Source organism: Podarcis melisellensis (genome assembly GCF_964234715.1).
Source record: "Podarcis melisellensis genome assembly, chromosome: 5".
NCBI lineage: Eukaryota > Metazoa > Chordata > Lepidosauria > Squamata > Lacertidae > Podarcis > Podarcis melisellensis.
In genome coordinates, this window is record NC_138537.1 from 25,756,578 (window position 1) to 25,770,593 (window position 14,016).

Consider the following 14,016-nt stretch of genomic DNA (forward strand, 5'->3'; position numbering starts at 1 on the left):
ATGTATATTGGTTCCACCATTATCCCTCAGTCCGTTCTTTCTTTCTGGCAATGTTGTAAGGGCCACAGGCCAAAACACTGAGCCAATTGAGGACAGATTTCATTCAAACAAGCCCTGGCAGTTTCTAAACAGAGAGCATCTTTGTGAAACTGACATTACCCTTAAACAGTCAGACTGTTTGCTTTTTGGCTCCAGTCCTGAAATAAGATTCAAATGAGATGACTCTTAGGAAACATATTGGCACTCAGCTTGTGGTATTTTTTTGAAGGAAGTCCACTTGGATTAGTATCATGGCTTCTGTTGTGGTCAATATGGGGAGCCCCATTCATGTCAGTCAGCTTCTTTTGAGAGTTGTCCTGTCACAGGAATCAAGTCTTTTCACTGTGTTAGGGCTGATATTCAAAGAATCATAGAATTGTAGAGCTAGAGGGATTCTGAGGGCCATCTAGTCCAAGGGTCAGCAACCTTTTTCAGCCGTGGGCCAGTCCACCATCCCTCAGACCATGTGGTGGGCTGGACTATATTTTGGAAAAAAAAAATTGAACGAATTCCCATCCCCCACAAATAACCCAGAGATGCATTTTAAATAAAAGCACACATTCTACTCATGTAAAAACACCAGGCAGGCCCCACAAATAACGCACAGGTGCATTTTAAAGAAAAGCATACGTTCTACTCATGTAAAAACACGCTGATTCCCGGACCGTCCATGGGCTGGATTGAGAAGGCGATCCGGCCTGTGGGCCTTAGGTTGCCTACCCCTGATTCTAGTCCAACTTTCTGCAATGCAGGAATCTCATCTAAAGCATTCATGAGAGATGGAAGGATAATCTACAACCTTCCAAGAGAGACCATTCTGCTGTTGAACAGCTCTTACTGTCAGAAATTTCTTCCTGATGTTTAGTCGGAATCTCCTTTATTTCAACTTGAAGCCATTGGTTTGGGTCCTACCATTCAGAGTTCCATCTTCCATGTGACAACCCTTAAAATAGTTGAAGATGGCTATCATATCTCCTCTCAGTCTCCTCTTTATCAGGCTAAACATATACCCAACTATAACCATTCCCTGTAAGGCTTGATTTCTAGACCCTTGATCATCTTGGTTGCCCTCCTCTGCACATGTTCCAGCTTGTCAATAGCCTCTTTAAACTGTGGTGCCCAGAACTGGAAACAGTACTCCAGGTGTGGTCTCTTCAAGGAAGAATAGAATGGTATTATTACTTCCACCATCTGGCCACTATACTTCTGTTGATGCCGCCTAGAATAGCATTAGCCTTTTTTTTGCTACGGTATCACACTGTTGATTTATGTCAAGCTTGTGTTCTGCTAAGACCCCTAGATCCTTTTCACGAGCACTATTGGCAATTCAGGATTCCTTCACCTTATATTTGTGCAGCTGGTTCTTCTTGCCTAAGTGTAGAACCTTTACATTTGTCCCTACTGAAAATCATATTGTGAGTTATGGCCCAGTTCTCCAATTGTGAAGGTCATATTGAATCCTAGTTGTGTCTTCTGCCACATTGGCAGTTTGGTGTAATCTGCAAATTTGATGAGCATACCCTCAATTCCTTCATCCCTGTCCTTTATAAATATGTCAAGGAACAATGGACCCAGGACAGAACCCTGTGGCACCCCACTTGTCATTTTTTCCAGGATGACAAGGAACCGTTCGCTAGCACTCTTTGGGTACAGTTAGTCAGACAGCTACAAAGCCACCTAACAGTTACCTTGTCTAGTCCACATTATTAAGAATATTAATTTTTCATTGGCTTCTGTTCATTATTACCAATGAACTGAGGAAACAGAAAATATTCCACACAGAAAATGAAATGGTGAGAAATTTTGTGGGAAATTCTGGGAAAAAAAGTTCACCCTACATCACTATTTACAGTATATCTCCTGCATAGTATTTCTGTATCCATTGAATTCCACTCAGTGGGCCATACACAGAAGTTGTTTGAATGTTGACTTGGATACATATTACATTCCATTGTCAGGACATTTTCTTTATTTATTTTTGGTCTGTTTGCATCAGTATGGTAAAGTCCGAGTCCATAGATTTTAGTATACACGGTCCATGAGGGAAGTGAGCCTTCACACAACTGTCTCAAGGAGTGGTTTGAAGAGGCACTTGTCATCACTGTTAACTTGCTGTAGATGTTGCTTAGCCAACAGCTGTTTCACAAAGTCAAAGGAAGAATACAACTAGACTGCATTTGAAGGAATACAGCTAGGCAGTGATTAACTTCTAAAATGTATTGTGTACGATAACCAAACTGATCAGCATTTTTTTTAATTCATAGGAATTAGACACAGATATCCAAATCATCCTATAGGTGTGTCAATTACTTGTCATTATGTACACCAACTTACTTTGCAGGATGATTGAAACAATGACTGCATTTTTATAAACTGATTTGTGTTGTAATAATGGAGAGTTTTCAGATGGCACTTAGGTTAACTGAGACGTTCAAGCATGTGGCACAAGGAAGGGGGTGGGACTCATCAAAGGTTAGATTGTTGTTATTAGGACACTTCAAAGCCAGAGGCATTTCTGAAGCTTTTAAGTTTTATGGCAGGTGCACAGCAAAAAAAGTAGCAGGTCATCTCAGGGTGGTCAAGAGAAGACAACATTGAAACTAGGTTATCTGTCAAAGAAGGGTAGGGACCCTCACTCAGAAAGAGTTTTAACAGTGATTGGAACAGAGAACATCAAGCCTCTCTCATTTCAGTTCCTCTCAGCATGGTAGCTTGCAGTCATGGATTCAACCAATGGGCACATCTGGGCAACAGAAGACTAGGCCTTCTGATGATGTGACAGACCACAGGGCTTTCTGCAGCATAATCAAGAATCCCGGTTCTCCAGACAGTTAATACTTTCTATAAAATGCTTCAGATCTCAAAGCAGGCATTTGGGTGTATAATCAAGGCAGATGTGTGTGTGTGTGTGTGTGTGTGTGTGAGAGAGAGAGAGAGAGAGAAATATTAATCCACATTCCTTTTATTAGTATTTTTTTTTAATAAAAAAAGACACACAGTGGCAACTGCCATTGTCGTGGAAATACTTAAGATAAAATAAGCAAAAGAAGGGAAGAAAAACTCAGAGAATAACGGAAAACCCCTAGACAAATAAAAACAACCTCCCCAAGATCGTATGAGTTTGTAGTTTAAATAAAGTAGAGCAATAAATCCAGCATCTTCTCATTAAACCATGCTCATCATCCCCTAATGGGAGATTACACAAAGCTATATGGAGAACAATATTTTCACAATCAAATTAAGTGACAATGATGGTTAATTTTGGCTGATTAACTATATATTCAGTGCTTGAAAAAAGAACCTTTTCTTCATTTGCCTTATTATTATTTTTCCCTTGTAGGTTTCTGTTTTTGTTATGGCTGTATTAGCCTGATATACATTAATTTAATATTGCCTAACAAATGTATGCTACTTCCTGGGCTAAAAACAACCCATACATACCACCCTAATGGTGCTGTTTGCATTTTATTAAAATTAAATGAAATATGCACAGGAAGCCATTCAGAATACCCTGAGACAAGTAGAGAGTTTTCAGCTAATGAATTAATGCATTAAATAACACAGTTTAAGCCATTTTACACATTACTTTGATCATTCGCTTACATGTCATTAAGTAGTCCGAGCAATTTGATTGTCTGAAAAGACGGGAGTTTACAAATTAAAACTGGGAACATGCTTCTAACAGGATACAAGAATATCTATTGTGTTTTATTTCCGTAGAACATGACACCACCTTAATATTAGAGGCAGATGATTAAAAGAACATTACCTGAGCCTTGAGAGTCACTGAATGAGCCATGCTAAATTGGTTGTTTTCTGTTTTGTGATTAATTGTTCTTCTAAACCATATTTTAGTGTGCTTTGTTTTTCTGTCCCCAGTCATCCCATATTATTAAAGAGAAATTCTGCATATCTCTCCTGGAGTCCAATTAAGGATTTGCATCATGACTAGATTTTTCACTTTAATTACTGTATATAAAGTAGGTTTTGACTTATTTCCATATTTATCAAACTATGCCGAAGAAGCAAAATTCATCAAATAAACAGATATCTGTGGCTATAATTGCAGCCTGCATTGAGCATGTAGGAAGGAAATATGAGGGTCCAAATTTCATTATGTAGAACATAATAAACATCTGAATAATTAAACTGTGTGTAAATCACACACTTGGCAGTGCTAAGAAGAGGAGAGACACCTTCATTTTGATCAGGGGAAAAAAATATATATTTCCAGACATACTTTCTAAAAATATATGCTAACCATTATTCAATCAGCTGTGCAGAGGGAAGACCTCCCTGCTTGTTAAGAGCTCAAAAACCATAACAGATGTATTTAGAAATGCTTCCCCTTAATTGTAACATATGATGAGCTCTGCTTGTGTACGCATCTTGGTAACATGTTCCCAAGGAAAACAGATGCAAACTACCAAACCTAGAAATACTACTTGCAATTAAAATTCAGATATATCTTTGATACAACAATCAACTTACTTAAAACCAGTTCTTTTGAGTGGGAAAACCCCCATCAGCTTTTAAGGCAAAGGTTCCATTCTCGCTATTTCCATGTAATTTGACCAAATTCCCATTGGCTTCCATGGGATATGCATTCTCAGAGCACAGTTTATTTTTCAGGGTATGTTACTTTACGCAAAGGCATTAGCATTGTATGTAGATATTTGCTCAGTTCCCCACACTCAAGATTCGCTAAGCTGCCTAGCTATAGAAAATCAGTTTGCAACATACATTACATTAAAACTAGAAATCTGTTTGATTATTTGTGTCACAGATTTTTTAATATAAAAAATGTAGTTACACTTTAATGCCATATATACTGACAGATGCATTATCCATGCCTGGGTGTGTTTGTCTTGCACTTGCAACTGGTTACTCACATGAGAGTGAGTCAGCAAGCATGTGAGAGTGACTCAGCACAATCTAAAGTATTAAATACACTTGGGTTTGAAGCAAGTTTGTTCTTGGCCAGAGCCTAGTGTGTCTTGGGATGCTGAAAGGAGCCTGTATGCTGCTGGAAGGACTGTATATTACTGTATGTTACCTATAAGCTGTGGATTATACTGCATTATACTGTCAGTAAAGGGAATGACCCTACCTTGAACTGTCTGGTGTTTTTCTGTTCCACTGGCACACTCTCCTGATGTGTTGAAGGGGCACTCTGCACATGCCCCAACAAAAGTGGGGAGTGTCTTAATTGGCACAGGACCCATTGGATCCTGAGATGGTTTTACTGTGTTACATGATGGCATCCGGTCCAATCCAGGCCAGCTCAAAGCAGCTGCACCAATCTTTCCACCCCACTTCTGCCCTGGGCAGCACAGGCAGTAGGGCTGTGGGTGCAACAATGGCTTGGCCACTTTGCATAGCCCTGCCAGTCAGTGGCCAGGATTTGAATTGGAGCTTTCATTATCAACACATGTGTTGAGCTTTATTCCACTAGTCAAGTCTCAACATAGGGGAGGTCGGGAAAGGAGGCATGCAAGGACCAAACTTCACAAGTGTATTAAGAGTGTTTGTGTAGAAAACAGAAACCAGCTTTCTTCCCATAGAACCAGCACAATGTGCAAAATTATGGATGTTCTATGTATTGGGAAGTTTTTAATGTCTGATGTTTTATTGTATTTTTAATATTTTGTTGGAAGCAGCCCAGAGTGGCTGAGGAAACCCAGCCAGATGGGTGGGGTAATAATAATAATAATAATAATAATAATAATAATAATAATAATAATAATGTGGGGTTTGGGGATTTTTGGAGATACAGAAAAATATCTCATTTTGGTGATATGTCACATCGCAATAGTGCCGTTTCTCTATCTTCCCGTTATATATACAGATGTTGCATTCTAGTTCTGTCTTTACTGCTAGAATCCTACTTACTGTACCAGTAAAAAAGACACACAAAAACACCGCTCTGGTCTTGGCATTATTTTATTTACCAGGAACAGGACTAGACCACTGGGAAAGTAGGGCCTGCTTCCCAGCTCAAATGTCACTTCCAAATATGCATGTGAGTGTTGATGAATAGCACACCGGAATTACTGCCATAACATGCCAGCTGTGGTCAGACTGGTGAGCCCTTTTCTGCAGCCAAATCTGAATTTTCATTGGTGTTGGGGCTGTAGAACTGAAGCCATGCCTGCCAAAAAACTAACTGGGTTTCATTCTGTGATTGGAGCTAAAATGCATGCTGGTGTTGGCTCAGATAAATGAACATTTATCAGGCTCAAAGTCCTGGACAAGCAGCTATTAACTGAGGCATTGCAAATGGCTGGACTAAATGCCGTTCCTGTACAAACGTCTGTGAGTTTGGGGAGATCCTTTTAAGAGAGGTGGTCTGCTTAACGAAGGAATATATGAGCTTCCCTCTGCAGAAGAATGTCTTCGTGCTCTGCAATAGCATTTCCCTGCAGCTTTGAAAATTATTGTCTTGATAGCCTTTTCTTTTTTCTTAAGCAAAATGGTAACTCTGTGTTTTATGCATCAAATCCCCTATGGTTGAATGGTTGCTGTGTAGCGAGTTGAAGCAACTGGTGGCACACAGATAGAAACATCCAAGAAGCTAGGAAATCGGTTTTCTCTATATGGAGCACTAAAGTGGGGGGCCGGGGGGGAGAGCATTGCCTTGATTATAGTTGATGCTATTTGAAAATCTAGCCAATGGAAGTTTTTGAGACAGTGCAGCGTGATGAAGCTATTTCACTTCCTTGTTATGCTTTCGTCTTTTAACTGACTAGTAATTTTTATGTGAAGGTGGGTTTAGAAGGCAGCTCTTTTAGAAAGCTGTATATCAAAGCTATCTGTGGTGTACTGGTAAATTTTGAAGTGCAGGAGCTTATCACGACAGTTTGAGAGTTACATCCAAACAGAGTACCCTTACCCGAGTCTCTTAGTGTGTTGGAATTTGGCAATGGAGAACTGAGCGCTGATCAGCCATACAGGATTATTACAACCCTGTGCATGGTAACCTGTGAATAAGTTCCTTTTAACTCAGTAGTAGAGTATACTCTTGGCGGTATAAGTTCAGCGGGCAAAGTCTGTTGGAGCCTGGGAAAGACACTGAGTTGAAATGCGATCTTTAGCTATTTGGTAGAAAGGCAAACAATTTTGAAAAGTAGTGCTGGCATTTAAACCGCCTTTCAAAGGACAGGAGTGTCCAACTTCTGGTTGACTTGTTTCCTCATTCTGATTTCCTCTGTCGCAAGCAGCAATAATAACACTTGAAAGCCTTCTTATCCCCTCATTCACTTGCCAGAACAAAGAGAACTGTTCACTTACACCAGGTGCTCTGGCAGATGATGCCATTCCTCATGTTCTTAAAAAAGAAAAAAGAAAGACTGACTTAGAGCTGTGCTACCCTTCTGTTCTTGCAACTGTTTAATTTGAGCTAGCTTAGGTAATAATGAGACTCTCTCAGCAACTTTTAGACCAAGTTTATATATTTCTGGAGCAAGGTGGGTGTAGCTTTCCCATGGCTGGTTCCCACATCAAACCATAACGTTTGGTTGAGGGGATCACATGGAACCTGAGAATTAAACCAGAAGTAACTGTGGCATCACTGTTAGCTCCCAGTAGAGTGTAGTTTGGGCAGGATTACTTCTCCACAACATGGATCCAGAAGCAACTCATCACATGAATTGACTGACATGTAACTGTGAAGTGGTGAAAAGGGAGTGATGAAAAACCAGTTTATTTGTCTCTCTTAAGACTGCTGTCCATGCAGAATGCCTGTTTCTGATTATGGTAACCTTGTAAAAGAAGGATGGCTACTTCTAAAAAAATGCTGTTAATAAATAACTTTCTGAAAAATTGTTGCCATTGTCTGAAGCTATTGCTGAACGTTGCCGCTCGCTGAGGCATCTTTCTATTTTGTTTAAAAATGGTTTGAATACAGTATAATTCTATTGCATTTTAATGTTTATATTGTTCACTGGCTTCAGAAGACTGTCAAGAAAGTCTGCCTATAAGATAAATAATAACAATGGAGGGTAGTTAAGGACAGCATGTTTTGAAATGAGGCATACAAATAACTATTTATAATAACACAAATACATTATCTATAAAGAATTTGGCCTTATACGGGGTGGGGATCTGAAAGGAAGAAAGCAGTTCTAAGAGAATCAAAGCAGAATTTTGCCATTATTGATTCCCCATGTTAAAAATCATTTACTTTTAATGTTGAAATGTGAAATCCCGTATAAGAATTTTCAAGTTTGGAAGTTGAAGTATAAAGTTGGTCATAAGCATCCTTCCATGAAGACTTAATTTGCTGTTTTGCACTAACACGTGATGCAGATTTCAAACTTAAAATTTGAATTATGAATCAACATATTTCAAATGTATATCTTTGAATTCATGGAAGCCCCATTCTGTGGATACATGGCAACTTTTTATGAGGCCTGGGAATGAGAAATTTATATTATGAATTAAGTTATTTTCTTTCAGTAATAAGTAAATAAGAACAGAAGTGGAACCAAAAGTCCACCTAGTCCAGTATTCTATTCTGTTCTCACATTGGCCTATAGAAAGCCTGGCATGAATGAGGACATGAACAAAGCAACAATCTCCCCATTTATCATTCTCAGCATACCACGTCTGACACTGGAGCTAGTATATAGCAAACATGTCTGGTAGCCACTGATAGATAGCCTTATCCTCCATTAATTTGTGTAATCTCTTTTTAAAGACATCCAAGTTGATGGCTGTCACGGCATCTTCAATAGGTTAACCATGCACTGTTTGAAGAAGTACCTCCTCTGCAAGTAGCTCAGGTTGAGGCACCTGATTCTTGCTGGATCCACCTACCTACAGCAGCCCTCCATACCATATCCCAGTCTGTTACAGAGAGTCCCTCATCTATCAGAAACAGGCTTTTAGGGTGTGGGCAGAAGGCTTAAATGGGATGGTGGGAATTGGCAAAAACCAGGTGCTTTGTCTTGTGTAAATGAAAGCACTTTCTGCTAGGGCAAAGCTACTATTGGATACAACCCATGATGATTAGTTTCTTAAAAAGTGACTTACAGGTTTATGCTTCATCCCTGGGTCCCTAGATGTTTCACCACCATCATAATCAATTTTATTAATCACCATTCACCATCAGGTCTGTTTTTACATCAATTTAACATTCAGAATAGAAAACAGTTAAAACAGATTACAGTCAACAAGAATAGAGAGAGTCCCAAAATCTCCAGCCAGCTTCATCAATGGTCAAGGATGATGAGAGTTGTAGACCAGCAACATTTGCCCATCCACCAGGGTTGTATAATACTACCTTACAACGTCAAGTATTTCAAAGTGTGTTATACATGGCAGGCAGGGTCTCAATCTCTAATTACAGGGAGACACCAAAGAAATTGCAGTCAGGATGCAAGATTTACAGGGAGTTTCAAAGATATACTTTTGGACCCAATATTAAATTGAAAACGATCTTAATAGCATTTATTGTTTCTTATTTTTCTCTTAATAACTAGGGCAGAGCTGAAAGCAAGCATTTGTTAAAAAAATAAAAAGCATTTCACAAACCTTTTTTTAAATAAAAAAGTCTCTATATTTTGGGCATTTCAGGAGTAAGGGACTGAAAGCATGACGTTCCTTTCTGATACCTGCCATTTGGATGGAAGCAGCATGACAGAGAGCAAGTCTGAGGCATCTGTTTTGGTACAGTTTCTTTTCTCAAATCAGCCTTCCTAGGAACAGTAATGTTGCCATGCAGCCAATCATAGTTGGCTATGTGATTATGACACTAAGGTAGGCAGTCTCACTCTGAACTGGCTTCATTTGTCACAGGGCAGTTTACAAAAATGAGGTAATATAAGCATATAATGCACGATAAACAGAAACATTAAAACAGTTCTCATGAATTACAAAATTAAAAGCATTCTAAAAACGATTTAACCCACTAGCTTCTAAAAGTCTAACCAAAAACCCTGTTTTTTTACCTCGTTTCTAAAAGAATATAAGGCCACCCCTGTTCTGTGAAACAACATTCCTGTTGAGATACAAACAAGCACTGACCACTTGTACTTTCTGGAAACAACTTTTTCAGGCATTGACTGTGTGTGTGTGTGTTAAAAAACCTAGTAACCCTGATGTCTATGTTCTACCTTTAGTGTTGAATGCAATATGCTTCTGACAACCAGCTGCAGGAAACTATATTAGGGGAGAGTGCTGTTGTACTCCAGTCCTGCTGGAGGGCTTCTCAAACAGGTTGCTGGTCTAGATGGACCGCTGGCCTCCCCCAGCAGGGTGGTTTTTATGTTCTTGTACTTGGTTGTTCTTGTATTTTTTCTTTCTTTAAAAAATGCATTTCAGCTTTTTTCCCCCAGGCTATGTTTGCAAATCACTTTGGGACTTATACGCGGAAAGCAATTCACAAACTAAATAATAATAATAATAATAATAATAATAATAATAATAATAATAATTTCATCGCATAGACATGGAGCCACCATGAAAAAACCCCTTCCATGAATTGTGCTACTTGCTACATTTAACTCATTTGACCGAAGCTAGTAATAGTCGATATACCACTTGTGAAAGAAAGGGCACCCTGTATGCAAGGAGGTCGCCGGAGATGAGCGAGCCAGCTCCATCCAACATCAAGTCCCATTTCTGTTGCCTTCCGACTTGTGGGTTGTGACTGTATGTTGCAGGAACCCCTCTTTGTTTCTGTGGAGGCTCCCAACACATTTTAAAGCTCTGCCTAATTGGGGTTCGGAAACTCTTGGGTAGTCCCCATGGAAACAAAAGCTTCAACATGTCAAACTGCTACCTTCTGACTCATGGCAGGAGTAAAGGTGTCAGAGGGGGTGGAGCCAATGCATTCATACCTGGTGCCTCCATCCCTTTACCATCTGAAGAGAGCCATGGTCACCTCTTGATGCTAGAATATATGCTGATTAAAATGGAATGTCCAGACCTTCTTGATTGATTGATTGATTGATTGAACACCAAAACACCTCTTTGTTTTGGGTGGCATATGAATGCAGAAAACGAACAGACAAACAAACAAGATTACTTTTCTCTTGACTTCTGTTTAGTCTCAAATCTTTTTCACTGACATTTTTCCAAGTGTATCTTTAAAAACCTCCTGTATTAAAATTAGACTTGGATTTTGAGATTCTCTCTTATTTTATCCTACCTAATCACTCTCCTCCTTGTATGTTCAAATTGCAGGATGGAGATTTCTTCTTGAAGTTTTTCAAAAGGATGGATTTGAAACAGCGAGCAAACCTGGGCTTAAGCAAAGCAAGATTTATCACCCTTTTGTGAGTTCAGTTATCACTATAAATAGAAATTGTTTTAAAAGGTGTTATTTAGTAGTTTTCATTATGCAGCTGTCTATTTAAATCATTTAATTCTGACACCTAATCTAACTCCCGGTCTCCATCAGAGACAAATAAGAAACCATATGTGTAAAGCATCTGTGAAAATCTTCCATTTATTTATGAGAGCATTAAAGAAAGACTCTGATGTCAGTTACTTAACAATAATAGACGTTCCTTTACACCTATAGTGCAGAGTTATTTGGGCATATCCCTCCGTGGTATCTTATACCTACTGCTGTTTCCTTCATTATATACAGATGCACAGCAGTGGAGACAGTAATAGTCTTTCTTAATTAAATAAAGCTAAATGTTAATTAGTCAGAAAATTTGATTTATTTTGAGCACACGAAACTTTTCATTGTGTATCTCTTCTTTGCTAAAGAACAGGTTGTATAGTCATTTAGAACTTTGCATTTCCCCCTTTATTTCGGCTCTGTATTTGGAGTCTTGTGGTGGGATCTAATCGTCATAGAGAAATTATAGGTCTACAGATGTTTTCAAGATGTTACTCTGTCAGTAGCAGATTATCCCCTGTAGCAAAATCTCATTAAAGTGCAATTTACAGAGCTCTGGTGATGTTGCCATCAACCAAAATTAAAGGCATTAATTTTTCAAAGTTCACGGAAGTCCTTACATAAATGATGTAGCAGTTTGCAAGAACAATTTACAGAAGTGTTATTTGCCGAATTAACCTACATTAACAGAACAAATGTTGGAAGGGTAGAAGGAAGGGTTGGGCAGTGAAATTGCAGCTGTCTGCATTTTGTGTAAGGTGCTAGGTACCAAAAAGGAAAAAAGGAAAAAAAGAGAGAAGTGTGTTGAAATGTAACAATGATTGCATGTCGGGTGAAAGGACGGGGAGGGGAATACAAGCACCTGAACTCTTGCTTTAAAGAGTTAAGCCTATAATAGAGTGATCACCAGTCAGGGACACCCAGGGAGACCTTAAATTCCACTTTGAAACATCTGTACTCAAGATCTTTTAAAATAGTCCCATTTAGAGAATGGGTTTATGTAGCTCATGTTGCGAATATGCCTCTTCAATATGTTGCCACATGTTTATGCAGGTATTTATTGGCTTAGGTGGTCTTACACTGACAGGGAGACTAGTGGTTACATGTAGAGTACATCAGAAAAGGCCACACAGTATTGATCTGCACCATAGGTTTAAAGCACATCAAACACATATTTAAAGCACATGACTTCACCCAAAGAGTTCTGGGAAGCATAGTTTCCCCCTCAGAGAGCTACAGTTTCCAGTACCCTTAACAAGCTGCAGTTCCAAGGATTCTTGGGAGGAGGTCATGTGCTTAAAATGTGCATTGCATGTGCTTTCGCTCATGGGTAGGCAAACTAAGGCCTGGGGGCCGGATCCAGCCCAATCGCCTTCTAAATGCGGCCCGCAGACGGTCCGGGAATCAGCGTGTTTTTACATGAGTAGAACATGTGCTTTTATTTAAAATGCATTTCTGGGTTATTTGTGGGGCATAGGAATTCATTCACCCCCCCAAATATAGTCCAGCCCCCCACAAGGTCTGAGGGACAGTGGACCAGCCCCCTACTGAAAAAGTTTGCTGACCCCTGCTTTAGATGGATGGTGTGGATCTGCCCAAGGTCTCATAGCAGGAGATAAAATAATTTATTATACAGTATACGTATATTAATCTAGATAACTTTCTAAAGATTTAGATATTGGAAATATGAATATCATCTTTAGCAAATAACAAATTGATCTATCGGAGTAAGTTTCCTCTATCCCACACTCCCATGGAAATCCATATTAGCACCTTGGCTCAAGACAGTATTTAGATACGTGTAGTCTTACAATATGCATGATGAAATATTTGCTTTCAGTAGCAAAATTCTTACTGATGTGGAAAGACCCAGGGTTTGATGCTGGGAAAACTGGCCTCTTATTTAATAGCAAACACTGTTAGTAATTATTATACTGACTTTATATATCTTTAAAAAGTATCCATTGTGCATCCAATGTACCTGTGTATATGACTTCTCTGCCGTGTTAAAATTTAGTCCACTCGCTGATCTGAAAGTTTTAAGATTTTTTTTAAGCTGGTATTTCTTTGTTTAAATTGAATGTTCACTCACATCTGAAACAGAATTCTTAATTAAGTGAAGATTACTTCAGTTCTTGTAAACACTCTAGGAAGACTTTGGGATCATTAGGAAGAGTAACTCTTGTGATCACAGTGATCCTAAAATGAGACTGATGGATTTGTGGTACGGATTCAATGTTCAATTAAGCCTTTGGGAAGCATTGTATGCAATTATATGGACTACTGTGATCTCATTTGATGAGCATGGAGCTCAGTGCACCTTATGAACTTGTCTACGAAAATTCATGTGTCACTAAATTAGGTAGTCATTAAGATGACTCTTTGTCACCTTTGACTGTTATAGATACTTATGCAAGGATTCCAAAAACAAGGAGAAATTAAACAGGAGCAATTAACTGAATGTGGTGGACTCTCCTTCACTGGAGGTTTCTAAGCAGAGGTTGGGTGGTCATCTGTCATGGATGCTTTAGTTGAGATTCCAGCATTGCAGGGAGTTGGACTAGAAGATCATCAAGGTCTCTTCCAACTCTACAATTCCATGAATGTATGAGTGGCCTAACTAG

The 14,016-nt window shown here is 39.1% G+C and overlaps 1 long non-coding RNA gene across 4 annotated transcripts in view; it reads left to right on the plus strand.

Moving 5' to 3' along the window:
• LOC309369993 overlaps positions 1-14,016 on the plus strand; it is a 250,309-nt gene that overhangs the window by 53,640 nt on the left and 182,653 nt on the right. For all 4 annotated transcript variants that reach the window (XR_014168320.1, XR_014168321.1, XR_014168322.1 and 1 more), the window contains exon 2: positions 11,227-11,318. This is a non-coding gene — a long non-coding RNA (uncharacterized lncRNA). The remainder of the gene's footprint in view (positions 1-11,226; positions 11,319-14,016) is intronic.